The 23872-nt window shown below is 40.1% G+C and overlaps 1 protein-coding gene and 1 pseudogene across 8 annotated transcripts in view; both read right to left on the bottom strand.

The window, feature by feature from the left end:
- LOC141570451 (10 kDa heat shock protein, mitochondrial pseudogene) overlaps positions 1-16080 on the bottom strand; it is a 64759-nt pseudogene extending 48679 nt beyond the window's left edge.
- Positions 1-23872, bottom strand: part of RGS6 (regulator of G protein signaling 6) — a 466453-nt gene that overhangs the window by 370724 nt on the left and 71857 nt on the right. The window lies entirely within an intron of this gene.

The following is a 23872-nucleotide window of genomic DNA, read 5'->3' as shown; positions in this document are numbered from 1 at the left end:
TCAGTTTATAATAAAAAATTCTCTGTGTACAGTTTCCTCAAAAAAAAATCAATCCACCTCAAAATCAAGAATTCTGAGTCAATGGCAGGCAAGAAAATATTTTTAGGCTTATCTTTGGTTATCTATGGAGATGGTGTACCACAGAAAGTTACTTACACATAAATAAAGCTCAACATTTTCACTATTCAAAAAGTCAAATTCATAAAGTCACCTCCAAAATTAGCCACAGACATACCAAATCAGACACCAATTGCTTCGACTGCCAGCAACCCACTAGCCCTTTATCCAGGACACATTCGCCCTGTTACAGGCAAACTGCTCCTTTCTCCATTTCCACCATGAGGCTGACAATCATAGGGCCCCATTTTCTGTTCACAGTTAACTGATCCTGGGCCAGGTGTGTAACCAACACCAAGCCAGAGCCTTCCCACGGGGTGTACAATGGAGCTGGGATAGGCAATGCACTCCCCTTCCAGTGAAGCGGTGAAGGGCTAGGTGGTATTCTTACCAAAAGCCACGTCTGCCAGGCAAAGCAGGATGCAGAGAGGGGCACAGGAGTGGGGTCCTGGGTGCTCAGATGTATCTGAATCTCAGCAGCACCCTTGCCCTGCTCTTTGTTACATAAACCAGTAAGTTCTTCGCTCCCTTGCTACCTAAAGGGTCCCAAATAATCAAAACCCAGAGGTAAATGAAACTTATCCCTGCAAATCTAAAAGAAAACATTTGCTCTTCCTTATAAACCTGTGGAATGAGTCACTCTGGGCAGTCCAGGACCATATCCAGAATACAGTCCACCTGAAGGTTCACAGAAAGGAGGTCAATTTTCGTAGGATATTAAAGGTTTATTTATTTATTTATTTATTTATTTATTTATTTATTTATTTATTTTTGTGGAGAGAGAGAATCATGCCCAGATTAGGAAAGAACGTTAAGTGTAGAGCAGCTAACACATGTTCCAAAGTCTGGTAGGCTTTCCCACGTTCTGAGGGCCTTCTTGGAAGCTTACTGTAAGCAGGGCTAACAACAAACAGAGCAAAGGTTTGACGACAAGGTAGCTGTGTAACCTGGTGGAGTTTTCTCAACTCCTCCGAGCTTCACGTTCCCTCATCTGTAAATGAGAATATTACCTACACTTCAGGATTATTATGAGGCAGCTTTTTCTGCAAGGATGCTCCTACAACTACCTGCATCATAAGTACCTGACATGCTTGTTAGGATATAAATTCCTGGGCTCAAACCCAGACCTTTGAATCAAAGTCTAACTGGAAAAAAAAAAAAAAAACAGCCCAGGTTATTCTTATGTAAACTAAACGTTGAGTTGCACAGTTGTAAGCACAAAATAAGTGACAATCACAATTGCTAGCCCATAATAACTTTTATTGAATTTCTACTATTTACTTCTACCAACAATAAATAGACACACAAAAATCTCCAAGAATTCTCCAATTTCAAGTTTAAGAGAATGCTCCAAAACAACCCAAAATTTATACTTTGGAAAAGAGGGAAATAATTAACAGTATCAGGCAACCCTGAGCTTATACTTGTTCATCAAAATTTCTGTAATTTAAAACAGTGATTCTCAACCTCGATTGCACATTAGAATCACCTCGGAAGCTTTTAGCCACCTCCACTCCCCACCCCCACCATGTTAAAGGCTGCAACTCAGACAAATAAATCAGCCTCTGGAGATGAGGCCTAAGCATTAGTCTTTTTAAAACTGTCCCAAGTTATTCCATTGTGCAGGCAAGCTTTTAATATTTTTAGCAAGTATGAGAAAGGAATGTTAACTACATACAGTGATATGAGGTCTGACAAGTTTGCAAATTTGTTGCAACGGTGTTGCCAACCTTTTTTGATATGAAAGGGATTAGTCATTATGAATTTGTACCAACTGGACAAACAGTTAACAAAGTTTACTATTTGGAAGTGCGGAAAAGGCTGTGTGAAAAAGACGAAAACGATCTGAACTTTTCGACAACAATTCATGGCTCTTGCATCACGACAATGTACCAGCTCACACAGCACTGTCTGTGAGGGAATTTTTAGCTAATAAACAAATAACTGTGTTGGAACACCCTCCCTACTCATCTGATCTGGCCCCAGTGACTTCTTTCTTTACCCAAAGATAAAGGAAACATTGAAAGGAAGACATTTTGATGACATTCAGGACATCAAGATTAATAGAACAACAGCTCTGATGGCCATTCCAGAAGAAGTTCCAAAACTGATTTGAAGCGTGGACTGGGTGCTGGCGTTGGTGCACAGCTTCCCAAGGGGAGTACTTCGAAGGTGACTGTAGTGATATTCAGCAATCAGGTGTGCAGCATTTATTCTAGGATGAGTTCACTAACTTAATTGTCAGATCTCGTATATCTCTGCGCCTTTCATTCCCCCCATTGCTTCTTTCCTTCCCTGACTGACACTGGGCAGGGATAAGGGTCATAGAGAGAGGCCCACATGTTTTACCTGCAATGTATTTCAAGGAAGTGTAAATTGATACAACCACTATGGAAAGCACTTGCACAGTGTCTTGTAAAGTTGAACAGTGTCACATCCGGCAACACAGCAGTGGTTGCCCGTCTACCTGTAGATACACAAGGAAAACCGCAGCACGCGCGTACCTGATAGCAGTCCTGGTCACAGAAGCAAAAACTGGAAATACTCTAAATGCCCATAAATCATAGCATAAACTATCCTATGATTTATGGATGAATTGCAGTATAACTACAAAACAAAATAATGCACAGCAGTGACAGGATGGATGAATCTCATTAACATTGTTGAGTGAAAAAGCAAGTCTCAGGAGACATAATATCTCTTCATAAAGTTAAAAGCGGAAATGAAACAAGGTATCGCTTAAGCAGACTTGTACATGCAGATAAGGAGGGCATAAAGCAACAGAATGACAAGCAATGATCACAGTAGTAGTTACCGCTGATGGCAGAGGGATGGGGAAGCAAAGAAGAAAAAGGAGAATTACAGAGATAGATATAACACATAAATAATGGTCTGATTCTTGAATTATCAATGTGTTCACAGGTCTTCATTTACAAAAATAAGTAAAATAAAAGAAGGCCATGAATGGACAGTTGGTGGTATGTCATAAACCAAGAATTCTGATTATTCTAATTCTGTGCACTAGAGTTCCAAAGAATGGAAGCAAAAGAAAATTCTATCAGTAAAGACAATAGAACCAATACCAGTGAGAAGGAAATTCAGGGGATTTTCAATGATTCTAAGTCAAATACTAATAAAGTAGACTCATTCCATCTCCAGGCTTCATCTTATTTTAGAAGCAAGTATCTCAAAGTTGTCAGGCTAAGTTACAGAACTGTCATCTTCGAGCACAGTGGCTCCTTCACCTTGCCAGCCAAAGGTGGCTCTGATTGTTAGGAAGGAGGAGGGAAAAGCAAACAAACAAACAAATAAACAAATAAAACAAACAAAAACCACTCCAAATAATGGCAAAAAAAATACAATTTCTAATGTAACAATTCCCAGTTTTTAAGTGTGATGCTCTTCATTTTCTATAAGAAATTAATATAATTTAATCTCTGATGCAGCAGGAACTATTAGCCCTATTGGCAATATCGAGTATTTATTGTTGCTTGGGAAGGGAGGAGTTATTTACTTCAAGACACCCTCACCCAAAAGACAGTTGATAACAGACATGGAAATTTTTATTCTCTTCTTCCTCTTCTTGTGTGATGTAAAGTTTATCTGAACCATTTTGTCTTATCTCAATTTCTTCCTTTTAAAACCAAGTGACAGGCTCAGTTCTTTTCTATTAGAAACTCTGGAAAATATGTTTTGACTTTCAGCAAGTATTTGAATACATGAGCATAAGGTCAGCAATTATGACAGGCAATAGTGGGAGAGAGGACAGATTTGTTTAGCATTTGAGTCAGCAGGTCTTTTTAAAATCAATTTCATAGAGGAATTTTGAAGAGACTATTTCTCCCACACAAGGCGCTTACTAATTTGAAGACAGTGTTCCAGTTTTACCAAAAATAAGTTCTTAAACTCCTACTTTGTATGACATAAAATGAAAACAGAAAAATAGGTTTGCCTGCAGAAAAATAATGGCTCTTAGCAGTGGTTCTGAGCTTTTGGGATGCCTACAAACATCCTGGAGACCATGCTAAAGTACAGATTCCTAAGTACCACCCCAGACATACTGCATCAGAAACTGGAGGATAGGCCAAGGAAACTGTATTCTTAACAAGCACTCCAGGCCACTCCAATGCATGCGACCCCTGAACCACACTTTGAAGGAAACAGTGTGGTCTTATAACTTCCAACGAAAATCTGAACAAATATACCATGTTTCCCCGAAAGTAAGACCTAGCCGGACCATCAGCTCTAATGCATCTTTTGGAGCAAAAATTAATATAAGACCCGGTATTATATTATATTATATTATATTATATTATATTATATTATATTATATTATATTATATTATATTATATTATATTATATTATACCCGGTCTCATATTATAGTAAAATAAGACCAGGTCTTATGTTAATTTTTGCTCCAAAAGACATATTAGAGCTTATGGTCCGGCTAGGTCTTATTTTCGGGGAAACACGGTATGCTCAGTCCTGAACACAGACACTGAAAGAACTTCAGGGAGTCTGAAATTGTATCCACTCAACTCTATCAATAAGTTTTGAAAGATACTCTTGTGGCTTTTGAGAGTTAATACACTTGTAAAAAATATCTCAGCTTTCTTACCTCTAAAACTGAATAGCAATTTTTAAGGAACTAAACAAGAGCAAAAATAACATGTTGGGCCAGTTTTAATCACTTGAAAATGGTACTTTCCTTAGTTTGAGGAAAACTAAGCTCCTTTGATGTTTGAATTCAAATAAATTATTGCCAAATAATAGCATTTTAAAAATCCAGTAAGAAAAAGTCTTCACACTGGGGAATCTAGTTCCTTGAGATCTCAATAGCTTAAAACCCCTAAACAGGCACGTTTCTGATGACTGATATGCCCTGTTTGCAGTCCACACATTAGAGTAAGCCTTATATCCCATCTGGCATCAAGGCCATCTGGTACCAAGGCCATCTAGAATGAGACTTCTCATCACTGCAGCCAGACTTCAAGGAGCAGTGGCTCACTAAGTTAATTTCTCTGTATTGATTTCACAAATGTTTCAAATCAGCACATTATGAAAAGTTGGAGGAGGGGGCATTTGAGAGTAAGGAACTGCTACTATGTAAGTTTATTCTGGTTGTCCCATTAATAAACTCCTTTTTAAAGGTTTCTGATAAAACAGCACATTAATATATACTATGTTAAGTACCAAATATAACATTAATTAAATTAACATATATTCTGTTAAATACTAAAAATATCTACTGTCCTAAGATTGTAAGATCCCAATGCTATTTGATTAAAAGGTATATACCAGGAAGCTTTTTTTTTTTTTTTTTAATAAAATGTACTCTTCTGGCTTAGATGTGGATTTCTCTTCCAAGTCTCTAGTGCTAGAAAAGCTTCTCCTGATGCTCAAAGCATGTCTTTTTCAGTCCCCTGCCTGCCTCCTCCCTGCCCCTCCATCTGACATTTGCACAGGTACCTAGCAGACCTCCTTTTGCTCGCAACCTTAGCTTCCATTAGAGGAAGCCAGCCATGCCACTAAAATTTTTATATCAACTAGAATCTATAGAAGCAGGAAGGGCATTAGGGTTGGATGGAGAAGAATGAAAGTCAATAGAATCATTTTTTTGGTTGACTCACTCTGTTTTACTGAGTTGGGAAAATCGGCAGTCTTACTTCTCAGTGACTTGGTGATAAGAACAGAATTTATAGATCACGTACTAAATATCATGACAGAATTTCCTGATAATACCTTTACCTTTATCTCAACGTTTTCAATTTTATGGAATTTTACCATGAGAAAATGTCACAGAAATAAAACTTTTCCTTCCTCCTACTAGAAAGTGCCTGACACCTATGATTCGGATAAACTGACTGTTACCCCTCCACACCTGGACCCCCAAGAGCACTGCCTTCAAGATTCCTTTGTAGGTGCAGACTTTTTTTTTTTTTAAGTATATTCTGGGTGGGTTTTTTTTGCATATTAAATTAAGCCATTTAATTGTTATTCTAATTATCTATGTAATAACATTTTCTTACCTTACTCTTTTCTTTGTTTTTTTAGTTTCAGGTGTACAAAACAATGTAATAGTTAGATTACACCCCTCACAAAGTGATAACCCCCTCTCCCCCAATCTACTACCCCTCTGACATTGTATATAGCTACTACAGTTCCACTGATTCTATTTCCTATGCTGTACTCCACATCCTGTTACCATATATATAAAATTATAGTTGACATTCATTATTATTCAATTTCAGCTTCAGGTGTACATTGCAGTGGTCAGGCACCTATCTAAAGAATAGAATAAATGAACAAATTAATCAGAAACAGTTCAGAGATATAGAGGAAAAACTGAGGGTTGCTAGATGGGAGGGGTTGGGGGCAAGGGGGAAGGTGAGGGAATTAGAAAGCACAGTCGGTAACCACAACATTGCCATGGGGATATGAAAGTCAGTTTGGGGGATGTAATCAATAATGTTGTAAAGATTTTGTAGGGTATCCGATGGACACTTGTCTTATCAGGGAGACCACTTCTTTAATTCTTTTAGCTCCTAACAGTTTTTGCTTTACCCATTGCTGTCCTGTTTTTTCATGCGTAAAGATTCCTGACAATAGTAATTTCTTGGTGCACTGAAATTTTACCCTTATAAAATATCCCCTCTTCTCCACTTAATGCGTTTTGCCTTGAAATTATCCCAGGCTAATATTGCCATGTTTTTTTTGTTTGTTGTTTTGTTTTTGTTTGTTTTTTTGCTTGCATTTGCCTAGAATCTGTGCCTATTTATTATCAAACTTGATCGTTCAGGTATTTCTCTTGGAAACAACATGTAGGCAGATTGTGCCCCCCCCTTTTTTTTTTTTTAGCTGCATTTGAAACTCTATTTCTTCTAATAGGGATGTTTAATGATGTTTTGCTAATGTATTTGCTTATCAGTTTCCTAAAAATCATGCATTCACCTTTGTTTTATTTTATTTCAAAAGACGCACATGGATTTTTTTTAAAAAAATAACACAAAGATATAGAGTGAGAAGTATGATCTTGTCTTGCTTTCATATGTGCCTCTATAAAGTTTAAGTGATTGATATTGATTCCCTAAGAGAAAAAGATCTTAGGGTACACTCTCTCTTTTTTCCCTTGTGTCACCATCACAGATATAATCTTTTATTGGTTACTTTAATCACATAATATATACCTAAATCTATATTTCTCTATTATCCAGCCTAAAGAATATCATTCAACTACCCATTTTGAAATAAGAGAAAATGTATGCCTTTATGCTTCACGCCACCTTTCAGCCCCTTTGATTTTACATTTTTATCACTTGTATCATTACTTTAGGAATGTCAAGCTTTACTACATTTCCATTTTAGTCAGCAAATATAATGTATCTTTTTATGCTTTGCATATAAGTTAATACTGAAAATTGAAAACTAATATAATGTTTCCAATATTACAATTAAATATTTTTATTCAGATCCAGATGGTGAGACTAGATCAGCTAAAGGATATAAAATCCTTTGTCACTATACCAATTCTAAGCATCAAGTTCAAATGTATTCTTTTTTCTTATACAGCATTAATTACTCAGAATTCTTTAACATTTTAGTATACTTCATAGTCAAATTGGGATTTCCTTTGCAAATTTTTGTTTTTTCAATAATTTCTAATTGTCTTTCTTTTTTTCTTGTTGACAGACTAAACATATCTTTATTCCATCATCAAGATCATCTAGTTGGTCAATTTTGAACAGATCTACTGTTCACCTGTACTTTTTTTTTAGTGTTACTTTTTTGTTTATTTCAGGTTATTACATTTTCCACTTTCTTAAATTGCTTTTTTGATACAGAACATCTTCAAAACAAATTTTTAGAGACTATGCATGGTAGGTAAAATTGCTAGTCCTTACCTGTCTGAAAAGTAGGGATGGGTCAACAGAAGGTTTCCTTTCAGAGTTTCAAGAACAAAACCCATCAGCCCATGAGGCAGATGACTGAAAGAGGACAAAGCTTCAACTACATTTTTAATTGTAATCACCAAGGCAATCATAGGGGCAAATGTTGCAGCCAGCCACTCTGTGTGGAACATTGGGGTGACATGTCCAAACCCATTTGTTTGCTTCTGGCTGACTGCTACTGGCTCACATACTCCTTCATTTTCTACTGAGATCTTAAGGCATTTGCAAAAGATTATATCTGTTTGTAACATAGGGAAGCTGTAAGCTTATCATCCTAAGACATCATAAGACTTTTAACATAATTTTGCTGGAGTTTCCCCATATCCTGACCTGTGGCTTTAAGTACCTCCTTCATTTTCAACCTAATGCCCTTGTTAAGGACAAGGAAAGTCTGGCGCCAACTCTGTGGCCAGCTCTACTGTATTTCAAATTAAAGTTCTTCAACTTGCCATTTCCCCACTGCCCTATTCCTCTTGCTGTTACAGAACCTCTCTACTTGGGAATTTTCCAAAGTTTCGTTGGAAAAACAATTCTACTTATTTCTAAGAATAGATCAGGAAGGTAGGAGTTAAAAACTTTTCTCTGCCTGAAAATTAGAACCACCCACCACAAATACACACCTAGAAAAAAAATTTTCACTCCTCCATCTTTTTTTATTTCTTTCTTTACTTTCCAATTGAGAAAATAAAACCCTGACTTTCTATTGTGGCCATAATTTCACATTTTTGTGAATGAATTCTGGGCAATTATTTACAAATCACCACATAATAAAATATTAGTCTCTCAATAGTTAATGAGTAGGCAACATGAAATGCAATAGTTGCACAGAACTTGTGAGTTGAATGGGTCAGACCTTATCTCTGGGTAGTGGGATTATAGAAGTTTTAATTTATTTTTAGCTCTTCTCTATTTTTTTAAAAAAATTCTACAATTGCCATGTATTCTGGGTGAAATTAAAAAGTTTAACAGGTAAGATAGGAATGGTGATGGTTTGGTTTATTTTAGAGATAGAGGAAACAATTATATATCTCTAGTTTCTCTGCTTAAAGAAAAAAAAAGATCTGCCAAAAGGGAAAGTATCATATAACAAAGAGCAGTCTATATTGAGAGCAGGTTAACCTAGTAGTATTACCTGTGAGAACCACTGATGAGAGCACTGATGAGAGCCTAAAAACTTGTAAATACTTGAAGGAAAGCGATATGACCATACAAAGCATGACCAAAAAATATGGTGAATGTTTAAATATAATTTATTACAGGAAAAGACATATTGCCATTAATCCCCCTCAAAATTCTCTCCCTCACTGTGAACACACTTAAGCCATCGTTCTTGCCACTTTCTGAAGCAGTTCTGGAAGTCCTCTTTTGTGAGTGTCTTTAGTTGCGCTGTCGTGGCTGCCTCGATGTCCTGAATCGATTCAAAATATTTATCTTTCATGATCATTTTGACTTTGGGTAAGAGCCAGAAGTCACTTGGTGCCAGATCTGGTCAATAAGGGGGATGAGGACACACCATAATGTTTTTATTTGACAGAAATTGCCGTACCAGAAGCTATGTGTGACGCGGATCGTTGTCATGATGGAGGATGAAGTAAAGACACTCGCAAAATGTTTTGTTGCTAAATGTCTTAGCTCTTCTCCTTTCTACATTTCCAGTTCAATAATTAAGTGCTATTCAGGCCCCAGAATCCTTATCAGCTACAAATGAATCCAATCAAATTTTGCTTTAGTTAGAGCACATCATTGACCTGTTTTACTCAGAAATAAGCTAAGTCACTGGTCAGGAAAAGATGACTCTACTTTTCGCTATATAGCCTAGTCCCCAGAGAACTTATTGCTTTTGCATTCTCCCCACCCCTTTCACCATTAAGATAATGATATTTTTAACACAAGATGTTTCCCATTACATTACAATGGCTTAAACAAAGTATTTATGTTCCACTTACCTTACATAAAGGTACATCATTAACATTATGGTTGAAAGGCCTCTTCAGAGGCAGTAAAAAGCCTACATCTTTATCAAAAAGAAAAAAGAAATCAGCCACAATTATGAAATGTTTTCCAGTAATGATAAAGTGTGATCATTTTATTTTTTTCTAACTATAAGACACTCTGATTATAAAAACATACACCATAAAGCATAAACCCATAGTGTAATCAACCATATCCATCATATGATCAACACTGATATGAATCAAGCTACAACTGCTTTTCTTTGGTTAGTATTTGCATGATATATTTTTTCCATCTTTTTATTTTTCAAACGTTTATTTCCTCACCCTTTAAATGTCTCCTGAAATTTTTTTTAAAAATCCATATGACAGTCTTTGTCTTTTCATTACAACAGTTAGTCCATTTACATGTAATTTAATTGCTAAAATATTTGGGTTTATTATATCTATCAATGCGTGTGGTGCTTTTGTCCCACTGCTCAAATTTTCCTCTTCATTCATTGTCATTAGCATATTTTTAATTATTTTATTTTTAGCCTTTTAGTGTGGAAGTTATACACGGTTTTACTATTGTTTTAGGGATTATTTTAACGATTACAATATGTCTCATTAATTTATCAAAGACTAACATTCATTTCTACTTCTTCCCAGACAATGCAAAGACATTAGAACTTCTTATCTTTTAACCACTTCTAGAATGATGAGGGAGCAATACACAGGATGAAAAATTAAAGAAAGAGAAAAGGCTGGAGGTCAGACTCCTGTTCTTCCTGTGAGAGCAGACTGCTGGCATCCTCAATGAAAACACAAAACAAAAATTCTATCACTAACTTAATACTTCAGCACAGCCCCTAGTTTAAATATGACACACAGCATTCACTTTCAGTTCTGTAATGAGCTGGTTCTCATCACAGAAAGAAGAAAACACTTGATCTTCCTCTCCACATCTTGAAGCCCAAGAATGTCATTTTTTTCTTTTCCAAATCCCCTCCCTTTATCAGAGAGAAATAATTTTCATCACGCAAATATGGGGGACACTTCCAAGGGCACTGCATTGGAATTTATTTATCACACCATACCGCTAATTAGCAAGAACCAAAAAACACATTTCCCAGCACATCCTCAGTTTGGTTCAGTTCCTGCTCCTGCAGCAAAGGAGAGCACTTATGGGTGCTGGATGTATACTGTGTGAAAGGAAGGGCCTCTCTGTAAGGATACCCAGCAGAATAAACCTTGGGAACTTTCACAGTCATTCACATCCCTGAACATCAGGTGGTCTTGATGCCTCCATCACCAAGAAACCCAGGAGTTGAATCACATTCAGAGGACATAGAGTCTGATACCTCCAAATACAGTGACGGCTACCATTTTTTTACATGGCCAAGTGACAAGATGAATGAACGTCAATTATCAGGAAGGCCACTGTAATACAAGTTCTGGCAAGACCTGCAGTCTTTGGCTAACAAGGATTATGCAGTTGCTATTGCACTTGAAATGATACTGTAGGCTTCCATGATAGAGACCCAGCTAGTGGTAACTCCAAGAGGGATCATGAAAAACTGGTTCCTGCTACAGGTGACACTAAGTAGTGTTTACAAGTGCACCATGACTTACAAGCAATGTTCATATCCAACACATCATAATCCATCCACTATTGACTATTCCCAATGATAGGAGATTCTTAACAAAATGTAATCCTGCCTAACTTATGAATAGAACACAAACAATAAGTCAGTATTATGCTAGAAATTAGCTCATGTGTCACAGGGATTCTGTGTTTCATGACTCCAATGCCTTTTGCCATATTTCAATTACAATTTGACCTATAGAGAAGGAACAGTCAACAAGACCTCAAGAAGACTATATTGTGTTTTTGATTCACTAGACAACCAAAAGCAATGAAGAGGAGAGTCAACCCTTGCTGATTTCTCAACTACATCCTTTAAGAATTTCAGCAGAGCACCAAAGCCAAACAAGCACTAAGTCTCTAGCTACTTCAGCTCCCCACACTGAATCATATCAGACCTCCACGCCCATTAGTGGAGCGCAGACACAGGCTTGGAATAGGGTCTCTCTGTTTTGATTAAAAAAAAAAAAAAGCAACAACTACATTAGCAACATGTCCTTTGAAACCATATTACGAGTCTACTTCTCTAAAGATTTAGTCACTCCTCTATGAAGTATAGCATTAGCGGTGCTATTACCATGACGCACATAAAAGTCACGACTCATAGTGTTTAGCGTGTTTAAATAAATTCTCCTTTTCTCCTTTCAGAGATAACTATAAGATGTACTAAGAAGGAAGAATAACAAAGAGCCACCCTCTTAGCTCTACTAATTCCTTGCTTGTCTTTTTATTTCCTGCTACTCAATGTAACTGGTACTCGGGAACTGGCAAATAACTGCCAATCTAGAGAGGGCGTGTCCACAAATCAGGCTGCAATGCAAATGTGAATAAGCAAAACCCATCCCCAAGTGTCCAAGGCAGTCTGAAGGCGTGGCTGAAGGAATGGGTTCAGTAGTTGGGACTGATGAAAAAGAGAAAGATTTGCATCCTAATTTGAGTTAATGCTTTTGAAACATTAAAGCAGCCAGGAATTAAAGGGTAGACTACCCACCCACACAAAACAGCCAGGCTGGCCTCATTGCCCAGTGTAGATCGATTGTCAATGTCAGCAAGAGCCAGCAGCACAAACTAGCAGTCACCCTGTTCAGCAGCAGTCCCCAGGCCAAAACAATGAGCATGTACGGCATTCATATCCTAAAGCCACTTAAATCATGTTTCAAGAATTCATTAACAGAAACTCTCTCAGTTGAAGACAGCTTGGTGATCTCACTGAAGAAATGTGTAAAATGAATAAAATGGAGCACACTTCAGTCTTTTGATTGGCATCTATCCCCATCTGTCAGATCAGGATAAACCATGATTGAGAAATACAGACACAGAGCTTTGCATGTAATGACTAAGATAAACAATTAGCTAATATATGTAGGGGTAGACCAGTCCCTCCTCTGACGCGGGCAAGCTTCACTATAGTCTGGGGCTCTACAGCCTCCGCATAACACGTACCTAAGACAATACAGCAGCGTATAGTGAAGTGTACAATCTCTCAGACCCGTCACTGGACTACATCAGTAGTAGTAAAATCACGTTTATGGGACTCCCAATGGGAGAGGGTCAACAGGTTCAGTAGCATTCGCTAAGGGCCTACAAACTCCCATGTTCAATGGCATAAACCTGGTTATAGATCTAAAGGATCTTTGAACTTGACTTCACAATGTGTGTGTGTGTGTGTGTGTGTACACACATGCAAGTACACACGCATCATTTTTAAAGCACAGGACATGCTCCATTCCTGGGTATTCCCTGCCTTTCCATTACATTTGGAGCAAAATCCCAAACCCCCAAGGCCCTGAAGAATCAGCTTCCACCCACTTCCTCCTCTCTGTCCTCACCTTCTCCTCCTTCGCCACACACACAGGCACTCTCTCCTACCCCAGGTCTCTTCCCTATTTCTGGAAGCTCTGTGTCTAGATCTGCTCATGTCTGGACCCTTCGCAAATCAGTCTGGTCTCTCCGCAAACATTCCACCACCAAAGAGGCTGTCCAGAGCTTTCCATCCAAAACAGCCCCTACCTGTCATGTTCCAACCTCTGACCTACTCTGTTTTTTCAGTAGCCAGAAACTAGTTGACATGGTGTGTCATAGTAGGACATAGTATACTTGTTTGTGTTGTCAGAGGACAAGGAACACCACTCACTATGTGGAACTGAGCCACAAGGCTGACTTTATTGCTCTATAATAGAGAAGAGCCATGCTGGCCAAAAGGTCTCCCTGAGCAGAACAGATGGCCGATCTCATAGAGGGCATTGGAAAGCATGGAGTTCTGTGACTGGTGGATGTTCAGAGGCAGACATGGGTTGACATAAGGTGGGGTGCTTGGGTACAGCTGTTGTTGATTGGTTGGAGTTGAGAGGCAGGTTTTCTGGAGAAAGTTAATCTCTGATTGGCTGATTTTCAGAAATGAGGGGCTGATACTGGTTGGTTTTAAAACCAGCTTTCGTTACGACAAGTTGTTGTTGACCAAATTAACAGATTTAAAATGGATTCTGTTGGCTACTTGTTACCATGGCTACAGAACAATCAGGCTTTTCCTAAGTTTGTGGAAACTTTATTCTAGTATTCTCTAAAGGTAAACTCCATCTGATTCAGTTTGTCTGTTTTATTCATCCTATATCCCTAATATCTACTACCACAGAACCTGGCACATTTACTATTAAATGAATAAATGAATGTTTTTTGCTGGAATAGTGGTAATGAGCACTGTTATATTAAGGTTTGCCACTTTATTCTCACAGCATAATAGAGCAGTTAAGAGCCTAGCTTTATAATCATATAGTCCTGGCTCTGAATTTTGGCTATGCCGTTAACTAGCTTATGGCCTTCCTGAATCCCCATTTCATTATTTGAAATAAGGGTGAGAGGAAAGAATAACAGTATCTACCTTCCAAGGCTCCTCTGAGGATTATGGAAATAATGCCCAGTTTCTAGCATGTGAAGTGTGCAAAAAAATGAATCATGTATATTTCTACTTGGAGCATTTCTAAAAGGCTCAAAGAAGACATTTCAGACCATCAAAGCCAGGATGATCAGGCTTAGTGCTATGGAAAGGTATAGAGTAAGGTCTGAAATAAAAGACTCCAAGAGGTTCTTCCAACCTCAAATCCTCCCACCCACTTTCCTCCAATCCTCCCTTAACGAAAGCCCCCATCAGCACCTGGATTTTCGCCTCCCTTCAGCCTCCCCTGGAGGCCAATCCCTCCTGACGTTCCCAACATTAACATCCCCCACGCCTGGAGATACTCTTTAACTGAGTTAAATCTTTTTTTTTTTTTTCACCAAAAGAAACACTATTTAGTGTTATGTTGATGATCTATTTTATTTCATTTACCTTGTCCAGTTCATTGCAACTTACCATATAGCAAAAACCTGAGACAGAGAGACACAGGACAGAGAAGTTATGACTTGGGTGCTGATACAATGAATTGGCCCTGTTGGGACAGAGGGCTCTAGGGGTCTAGAGGTCCAAGGTAAAATACATCTACTCTGTTGTTTTGCCAAGTCCAGTCCTAGCAAAAATGACTGTTAACTCCTGTGAAGACCTAGGAACCACTCCCGCCCCCCAAACACACACACACACACACAAACAAGGACACAAACAGTCACACTGAGCATCTCTATCCCCAGCTCTTGCCAATCAGAATCTCTAGCACCTTTAATTGGGTTTCTGGTCACCAAGGAGCCTCAGGCTCAGTATTTATTCCTTTGGAACTGTCTGAAAACTGACAGGGCTGAGTGGCTCTGCTCACACTGACAGTGAGCTAGACTCCCTCTATAAGACAGCCGTAAGCACTCTCTTAATTTTTATTATATCGTTATTGTCCCTGGATCTCATTGACACAGATATATTAAACTGCAGTCTATGTAAAATATAATAAAAAAATCTCAGCAAGGCCGTTGGACAGATGACTCTGGGTTTGAATACTCTCGCGCCCATTTACAAGCTGTGTCACTCTGGGAAAGCTGCCTAAGCCTGCTGAGCTGGTTTCCTCATTTATGACCATTTTGTGGAACTACTCTGAGAAATTCAACAGATAAGTCACAGGCATAGAGCAGGTACTCATCAGGTAGCAGCTTAAAATATGCAGGGGTACCCAATACCTCAACCCACAGGCTGCCAAAGCAGGGTATAAATGACTTTGGGGAAGAATTTCAGAATAATGAAAGAATCAATGACTTTAGGGGAAAATTTCAGAGAAAATACTGAACCAATGGGAGGATATGTTCTCTTGGAGAACAGGGGAACCACTTGACACAGTGCAGGCCTGGGGTAGAACTGGTTTCACATCGCAAAGTTTAGCTGTAAATGAAAACCTTCTGAAGGATCCCTGTGGGCCTCCTGTGAAAGTGACCCAAGTAAAGACAGTGCTAGCCACTTACCTGAATTTTGCACATTCAATATTAGGAATAAGAGAGTGTGGTGAATTGCTGGAAGCCATGCTCTCCGGGGAGAGTACTGGGTAAGGCCTACGGCTTCTCTCAAGTTTTCCACTAAAGAGTCAAGATTTCATTTGCTCCTGCTCTTATGAAGGCATCACCTGCTAGCCACTTCCAGAAATGACAGTGCACAATAAGCCGCTCAACCTCTCCCAGCAACCAATTATTTTTCCTGTCTTCACTCAGCAAATATTTATTGAGTCCTACTGTGTTTCCCCAAAAATAAGACCTAGCCATCATCTCTAATGCGTCTTTTGGAGCAAAAATTAATATAAGACCCGGCTTTACTTTAATATAAGACCGGGTATAATATAATATAATATAATATAATATAATATAATATAATATAATATATATAATATAATATGATACCAGGTCTTAATTTTTGCTACAAAATACACATTAAAGCTGATGGTCCGGCTAGGCCTTATTTTCGGGGAAACACGGTGCTGATGTGTGGAACATGTGCTAAGCGCTGAATGTTCAAAGTAGAATAAAGTTCCATGGTACTTCTCAACGAGCTCATTGTCAAATTGAGTGATGGAGTTAGTCGCTTGTAACTAGAAGAGTAAAGACCAAAGCCTGATCTACGTGACTTGGACCAAACCCTCTACTCTCTATTCTCCCTCTATGTGAAGTTCCCTCCCTTATCTCAGGAGAATTATTTGAAAATAAATATCATTGTGAGTGTACCTAGCCCTTTCCACCTTTTCGTCCTGCCTCTATCACCCATGTTTCCAATTGCACTAGACTAGGTCCCATTCCATTTTCAAAGTGAAATGTCCTGCTCAATCCTCCTGAAGAAGGCCTGGATGCAGGAGGGAATGCTGTGCATTTTCTTTTTTGTAAGTTTTAGCCGCTTCCCATGACTCAAACTGCCTTTGAATGCCTTTCCTTTCATTCCCACGCTTCCCTCTTCTTCCTTTCCTTTTACTAAGAAGCAGAAAAATGAGAGACAATGGATTAAGAAATAAGAGGAACGTTGCAGGCCTACTTTGCTCCCACCATCATCCCCTCACATTTAAAACAAACGTCTTCAGAACTCTCATTTCAGAATTTCCTGTGGCACGTTCTAATGAGTATCTAGTTTTAATGCCTTGAGGATGGATTTGACGTAGGGAAATAGCCAAATTTTAAATGAAGTCCCTGCTGATGACTCAGACGGGTGACTGGGCTGTGTTCATGTCATCATGAGCCCGAAAAGGAGTCGTAGCTATTAAAGAAGAAAATTGACTTTCCTGGGTAGCTGGAAGGCAATTTAGAAAAGCAACTTCCTCCAAATGTGTTTTGAGCACTTAGAAGCTTGAGTGAAATACGTATACATATCCCAAGACTCTGGCTTAGGAGAGTTATACTCATTGTAGATGTATAAGTTTTCTCAGTATTTTATGATCACATGTGAAACAGTGCTAAGGAAATCGGTGGGCATGGCGAGGTGGCCATCAGCACTAGAACCACAGGTGCTCAGAGGAAGTTAGGATTGGCCTAACACAGGCAAGACACCCCTCCTAAGGGTGTGGGGGCTGGAGGTGAAGGTGCAGTAAGAGGAGGTAGAGTCTGAGCCGCGGCATGAGGAGAGAGTAAGTTTATGTAGACGGAATGAAGAATTTCTCACCTTGTGACCACAGGTATAGCCAGCTGTGAACAGGTATACACAAACACATTTGTGTATGCCCAGCATACACAGGTTGTGCAGGGGCAAAACACAATTGTGTTTCCCTTATTCCCTTCTAGGTTCTTTGGCTGGTCTAATAATTAAATTGACACAAGACAGATTAACAGGAGAAAAACAAATTAAATTTCATATGTAAGGAATCCCCCAGGTATGAGGCCCAAAGGCATGTCGGGGAGTTGAGGCTCGAAGGCCATCCTGAGCTAAGGAATGGGACAGGGGCTTGGGGTTTCCAAGGGAAGGAGGGTAGTTCACAGGACAATAAGAATAGATGTTTGGTAATTAGACGTTTGTCAGGCCATGCAGACAGGTCATTCAGATAAAAAGTTATCTCTGGTAATAGTTCTCTTTTTGGGTCAGGCCACCTATCTCACTTCTTTTAGAAAGTTAAGGGAGAGGTAAAAGTTCTTTGTTTACGTGTGTGTGTGTGTGTGTGTTTGTTTTCCTTAGTCTACTGACCTTGATTGCCTTCAGCTCAAAGTAATCCACATGCCAAAGTGGCAGATTTGGGGGTGGCATATTCTTCTCCCCTTCAATTGTCACAGGGGGAAACCCAGATATACAACCAGAAGCCAGGTAAAATATGGCTGAGTTATGAAGACTTTGAATATTATTCTGGAACATTTGGACTTTTCCCCACAGATAAGAAGCACAGAAATATTCTGAGCAAAGGAGTGAGAAATCAAAGCAGGGTTGTAATCAGACATAGCAGCAGGGTAGAGACAGCATAGACTTGTGGCTAAAAAGGGCCTGTGAACTCAGTGGGATCTGAGTTCAAACCCTGGATTAACCACTTCCTGAATCAGTGAGTGGCCTTGAGAGAGTCTGTTTCCTCATCTGTAAAATGGGAAGAAGAATAACAATTGCATCATAAAGTTCTTGGGAGGACCCCATGCCTTGGACAGAGTAAGGACTCAAACAATGGCTTCTATGTTTCAATATTTGGGTGGTAACAAGTTGATGAGCAAAGAGAGGCTAGCAGCCAGGAGAGATCACTTAGGAAGCTGTTACAGTAATTCTGAAATGGAGGGGCAAAGCGCTCAACCAGGCAGTGTTTTCTTTTCCGTAAGGCAGTTACCACCACAAATATTTCAATGGAAAGTCAAAGAGGTTTGGCAATTTGGATAAGGAAAGAGGAAGGAAGGGTCAGAGTACAGGCCGAGAGCCTGGGCTCTAGGAGAAAGTGGTGCCTTTAGCAGATACAGGTAGGGAAGAAGGGTTCCCCGTCAGACAGGTTCCGACTGAGTTGACATGGGAGGAGGAGACTTGAAGCAAAGTGGGCTTGTTCTTTCATTTTCTTGGGAGACTCTGCTCTTCCTAAATATCCCCTCATCATAGAGGCTTTCCCCAACCAGCCCTACACACACTGTCACTCTCCACCTCCATTTCTTCATCAGAGCACATGTAAACTACCTGACATAGTATATGTTTGTTTGCTGATACGGTTTATTTTCTGGCTGCTTACCCAATAAAACATATGCTCCAAGGGGTACAGCCTTTGTTTTGTTTGTTCAACATCCCCAGAGGCTAAAGCAGTGCCTGGTACACAGTACACATTCAATAAATATTACCTATTACTATTAAAGTGTTTCCAAAAGTGCCTGGCATATAAAACACTTTCAATAAATATTAGCATTTATTGGTGAATGTCTCAAAAAAAAATTGTAAAGAGAGTAAGGCAGATGGAAAGTGCTGAATCTGGAGAAGTCACACTTACTCATTAGTAAAAGGAAGAAGAATTAACAGAGCAGCTGGCATTACAGAGAATAGAAAATTTGGGCCTCATTTAGGGCAAGGAAGAGAGGTGAGATCTGTCCCTTGGAGAGGCCACACGTCAGACCATGCAGCCACAGGCTTTTCCAAGTGCTAATACTGAACACAGAAAAGGGAGGCAGAACTACCATATTTCCCCGAAAATAAAACTTAATCATAAAATAAGCCCTAGCATGATTTTTCAGGAAGACATCCCCTGAATATAAGCCCTAATGTGTCTTTTGAAGCAAATCTTAATATAAGACCTGGTCTTATTTTCGGCAAACCACGGTAGTTCATCCTGGGACAGGTTAGCAGCTATGACAGGATAAGAACGGAAATTTTCTACGAACAGAAAAGGACGGCTCTTGGGCTGAGTAAATTCTAACTATAAGAAATTGACTTGCAATCGCCTCTTTGGCCCAATCTTTCCCTTTCCTCTTTTCAAATCATTTGGAAATTCAGATTTGGTGGAGCTCACAAAGCTCACTGAGCTGGGAGACCAAATATCAAGCTAATTAGCAGATTCATAATTGACTGCTCCAGACACACAGGGATTGCAAGACCAGCTCCTCCAGCAAATACGCCTACTACGCATTGAGAAAATTCTTGGCAAAGTCATTAACACAACTTCACAGTGATACAGGTCTATGCTGCAGGTAGGACAGAAGTTCTACCACTTCTCAAGCTTGTCCAGATGAAGAGTCGGGGCTCAGAGAAGCTGAGACTGCTTGAGCACCTCCTCTCACATAGCATCAGGTAACATGCAATGTTCCAGAATGCTCTTACAAGCACTGAGCAAAAATTTCCAAAGATGTCTTTTAACTCAAATTAAGATGCTGCTAAATCAGATCGCAAACAAGGGTGAGCCGTGCAGAAGGGCCCTGGCGTCCACCCTCAGCCATTACTGAGGTTAAAATGTCGGCCATCTGCAGCCCCTAATCACAAAATATAATGACCACTGATTCCATTTTTACAGAGGTCTTGATGTCAGAGTGTGAGTAAATAAACCGAGAGCAATTGTAAAACTCCATCTCTCTGTGGTCTTCCAGAAACCATGTGTACGACAATATATCCTTAAGATATGTCTTCGTAGACATAGGAGTAAGGTATTTTTCTCTAAAATCTTGCCAACAGGGAAAACAATGGGTCCCTATTGATTCCCTGGAGTGCTGTAAAGCTCAGAAAGAAGTACTAGTGGTGTATCTGTGTTCTTTTTTCAGATGCTGAAAACTCCAAGACAACTGCTTTTTAGATTTTTCTTTAATTTAAATCCACCCCAAATTGCAAATTCTCACAGACAACCACAGTCATGATTCTATTCTAGAATTACCACGTGAGACAAATGTGACAGGAATGTTAGATGGCAAAGTGTTGACCTTTACAGGAGTCACTTCGAGAAGGGGCATGCGTAGTTAATACCCCGTGCTACTCCTGTTCAGACCATTTAAGAGGAGGGAATGTCCGGTAAAGCTCAGTTCCTTGCTTAGCTCTGCCTCTGACACACTGCTGGGCCAGTTACTTAACTTCTCTCTTTAAAAAGAGTTATGAGGTCTTGGCAAGAATTACATGAGCTAATAGCAAAGGACTTCACAGGCTGCTTGGCTCATGGTTAGCTCCTTTAGGGATCCGATTTGGGGGTTTTGCTTTTGGTTTTATTAGATTTGGTTTTGGTTTTGGTTTTGTTTGTTGAATGCTGAAATTGCATTTAGAGAGCAGGCTCTCATTCCAGCAAGATGATGAGCTAAGATGACACACGTTCATACACTCCTGCTACATGCACCTGGAAATGTCAGACACATTTTGAAATGCATAGTTAAACCTGCAATAAAGAAAGGGGGAATTACCAGGTGCCAGAAATAAAGCAGCAACTGAAAACCAGAAGTAAGCGGAGAAATCAACTGGGCAGCTGCCCCCTGAGGGCAGGCAAGGGGGGACTCGGGAAGGAGGAAGGAGTAGAACAAGGATTGATCCAGGGGAAGTAAGGGTTTAGATTTCAACTAGCACATGGGGACAAGAGGCAACGCCTGTGGGGCCTGCCCAAGGGAGGAGGCTGCTGCCCAGAGTGAGGGCCCTCAAAAAGCAGCAACCACAGGGGAAAACCAGCTGAAGAGCATTCCCCCATCAGCTCTGATCACCTGTCTATCTCTGGCTTCAGGAGAGGCGACAAAACGCTCCCTGCAAAATTTAAACCCCCAATCAAATATATGGTGGTGGAAAGAGAACTGACTCTGGGTGGTGAATACACAATGTGATATATAGATGATGTATTACAGAATTGTACACCTGAAACCTATGTAACTTTACTAACAATTGTCAGCCCAATAAACTTTAATTTAAAAAAAATTGGGGGCGGCCCGGTGGCTCAGGTGGTTGGAGCACCATGCTCCTAATGCCCGAAGGCTGCTGGTTCGATTCCCACATGGGCCAGCGAGCCGCGCCCTCTACAGCTAAGATTGTGAACAATGGCTGTCCCTGGAGCTGGGCTGCTGTGTGCTGCGGTGTGCTACCGTGAGTGGCCAGCAGCCATGAGTGGCTGGCAGCTGGCGTGGGCGGCCAGAAGCTCTTGTGAGCGGCTGCCAAGAGCTGCCATGAGCTGCTGTGAGCGGCTGACCAATGACTGGTGACCGACTGCTTCAGCCGGGTGGAGCACAAAGCTCATAACACCAGCATGGGCCAGGGAGCTGCGCCCTACAACTTGACTGAGAAACAAGGGCTTAAAAAAAAATGGAGAGAGGAGGAAGGGTGGGAGAATGCGGGGGGAAAAGGGGCGGGGGAAAAAATTTAAACCCCCAGACCTTTCCTTCTGGAACACTTGGGGTACAAATTTTGGCTACCTGCATGGTCCAACCTGGGAGATTAACATAAAAATCGGTCCTGGCCAATGAAGAACCTGGGAAAAGCTAGAACAAAACTCCCACAACCCGTGCTGTAGATAATTCCCACAGAAAAATCAGGCCCACCGAACTCCAAGTTATAAAAAACACATTAAATAGGAAGATTCTAGCCCTGAGAACTGGAAATAATAATCTTAAAGAGAATATAATTATGTTTAAAAGGAGAGGAAAACTAATGCACTCAGAAGTCAAAAACACATCTGATAAAATTCAACATTCATTCGTGATTTTTTAAAATAATAAAACAAGCAAGGAAACTGTGGGGCAGAGCCCCAGAAAGCAATTTCCAGGCTCTCGGCCTCACATAGACAGGTGCTGGCTCAGGTAGTAAATGGCCATCAACTGTGATTGCATGGCCATCAGCTGTGGCTAGTTGGCCGTCAGCTGTAACCAGTGAGCCATTGGCCACTAATATAACTGCTGTGGCTACGCTAGAGAGAGGAGAGAAAAGAATGGGGGCTGGCAGGAGGGTGGCAGCTGGGCTGGCAAGCGTGGATGGCGGTTTGCGGACAGTGTGGATCCAGCCTCCAGTGAGAGTATAGTGCCGCCAGAGAGAATATAGTGGTATGACTCCCCCATCTATGGCTCCATGGGTGTTCCTTTTTGGCCTCACCATATCCTGCGTTATGTGGGGAGCGGGAGCAGAGACCCCGCAGGCCGCCCCGCACGACAAATGGAGCAGCGAGCAGGGTCTCCTGCACGACAAGTGGCGCAGCGAGCAGGGTCTCCCGCACGTCAGAAACTTATTACAAACCTAAGCATAGAAGGACATTTTCTTAACCCAATAAAGGGGCAGCCAACCAACCTACAGGCAGCAACATTCTTAATGATACAGCAGTACACGCTCTCCTGTTAAAATCAGGAATGAGACAAGGTCACTCTCATGCCATCTGTTTAACATGTGTTGAGTGGATTGGGAAACTTTCTGTAAAGGGCCTGAAAGCAAATACTTGAGGCTTTGCAAACTAGAAAGTGGCTGTGTCCAAACCAGTCAAGTCTGACATTGTAATGCAAAATAAGCCATAGACAATATGGGTGTGGCTAAGTTTCAATAAAACTTTATTTATAAAAACAGGAGGTATAAGTGGAAGTACAAGCCAGTACATCAATACAAGAAAAATAAGTGAAAATCACTGTGCTATAAATAAAAATATATACGAGATCTGACAATTAAGTTCGCGAACTTGTTGCAATGATGTTGCTAACCTTTTTTGATACCAGAGGGATTATTCATTACGAATTTGTACCAACTGGACAAACAATTAACCAAGTTTACTATTTGGAAGTGCTGAAAAGGCTGCATGAAAAAGTTAGATGACCTAAATTTTTCGCCAACAATTCATGGCTCTTGCATCACGACAATGCACCAGCTCACACAGCACTGTCTGTGAGGGAGTTTTTAGCCAGTAAACAAATAACTGTGTTGGAACACCCTCCCTACTCACCTGATCTGGCCCCCAAAGACTTCTTTCT

The sequence above is a fragment of the Rhinolophus sinicus genome, chromosome 3 (assembly GCF_057876585.1).
Source record: "Rhinolophus sinicus isolate RSI-liver-muscle chromosome 3, RSI-T2T, whole genome shotgun sequence".
In the NCBI taxonomy this organism is placed as follows: Eukaryota; Metazoa; Chordata; class Mammalia; order Chiroptera; family Rhinolophidae; genus Rhinolophus; species Rhinolophus sinicus.
The sequence above is the reverse complement of the archived record's forward strand: the minus strand, read 5'-3'. Positions and strand labels throughout refer to the sequence as shown.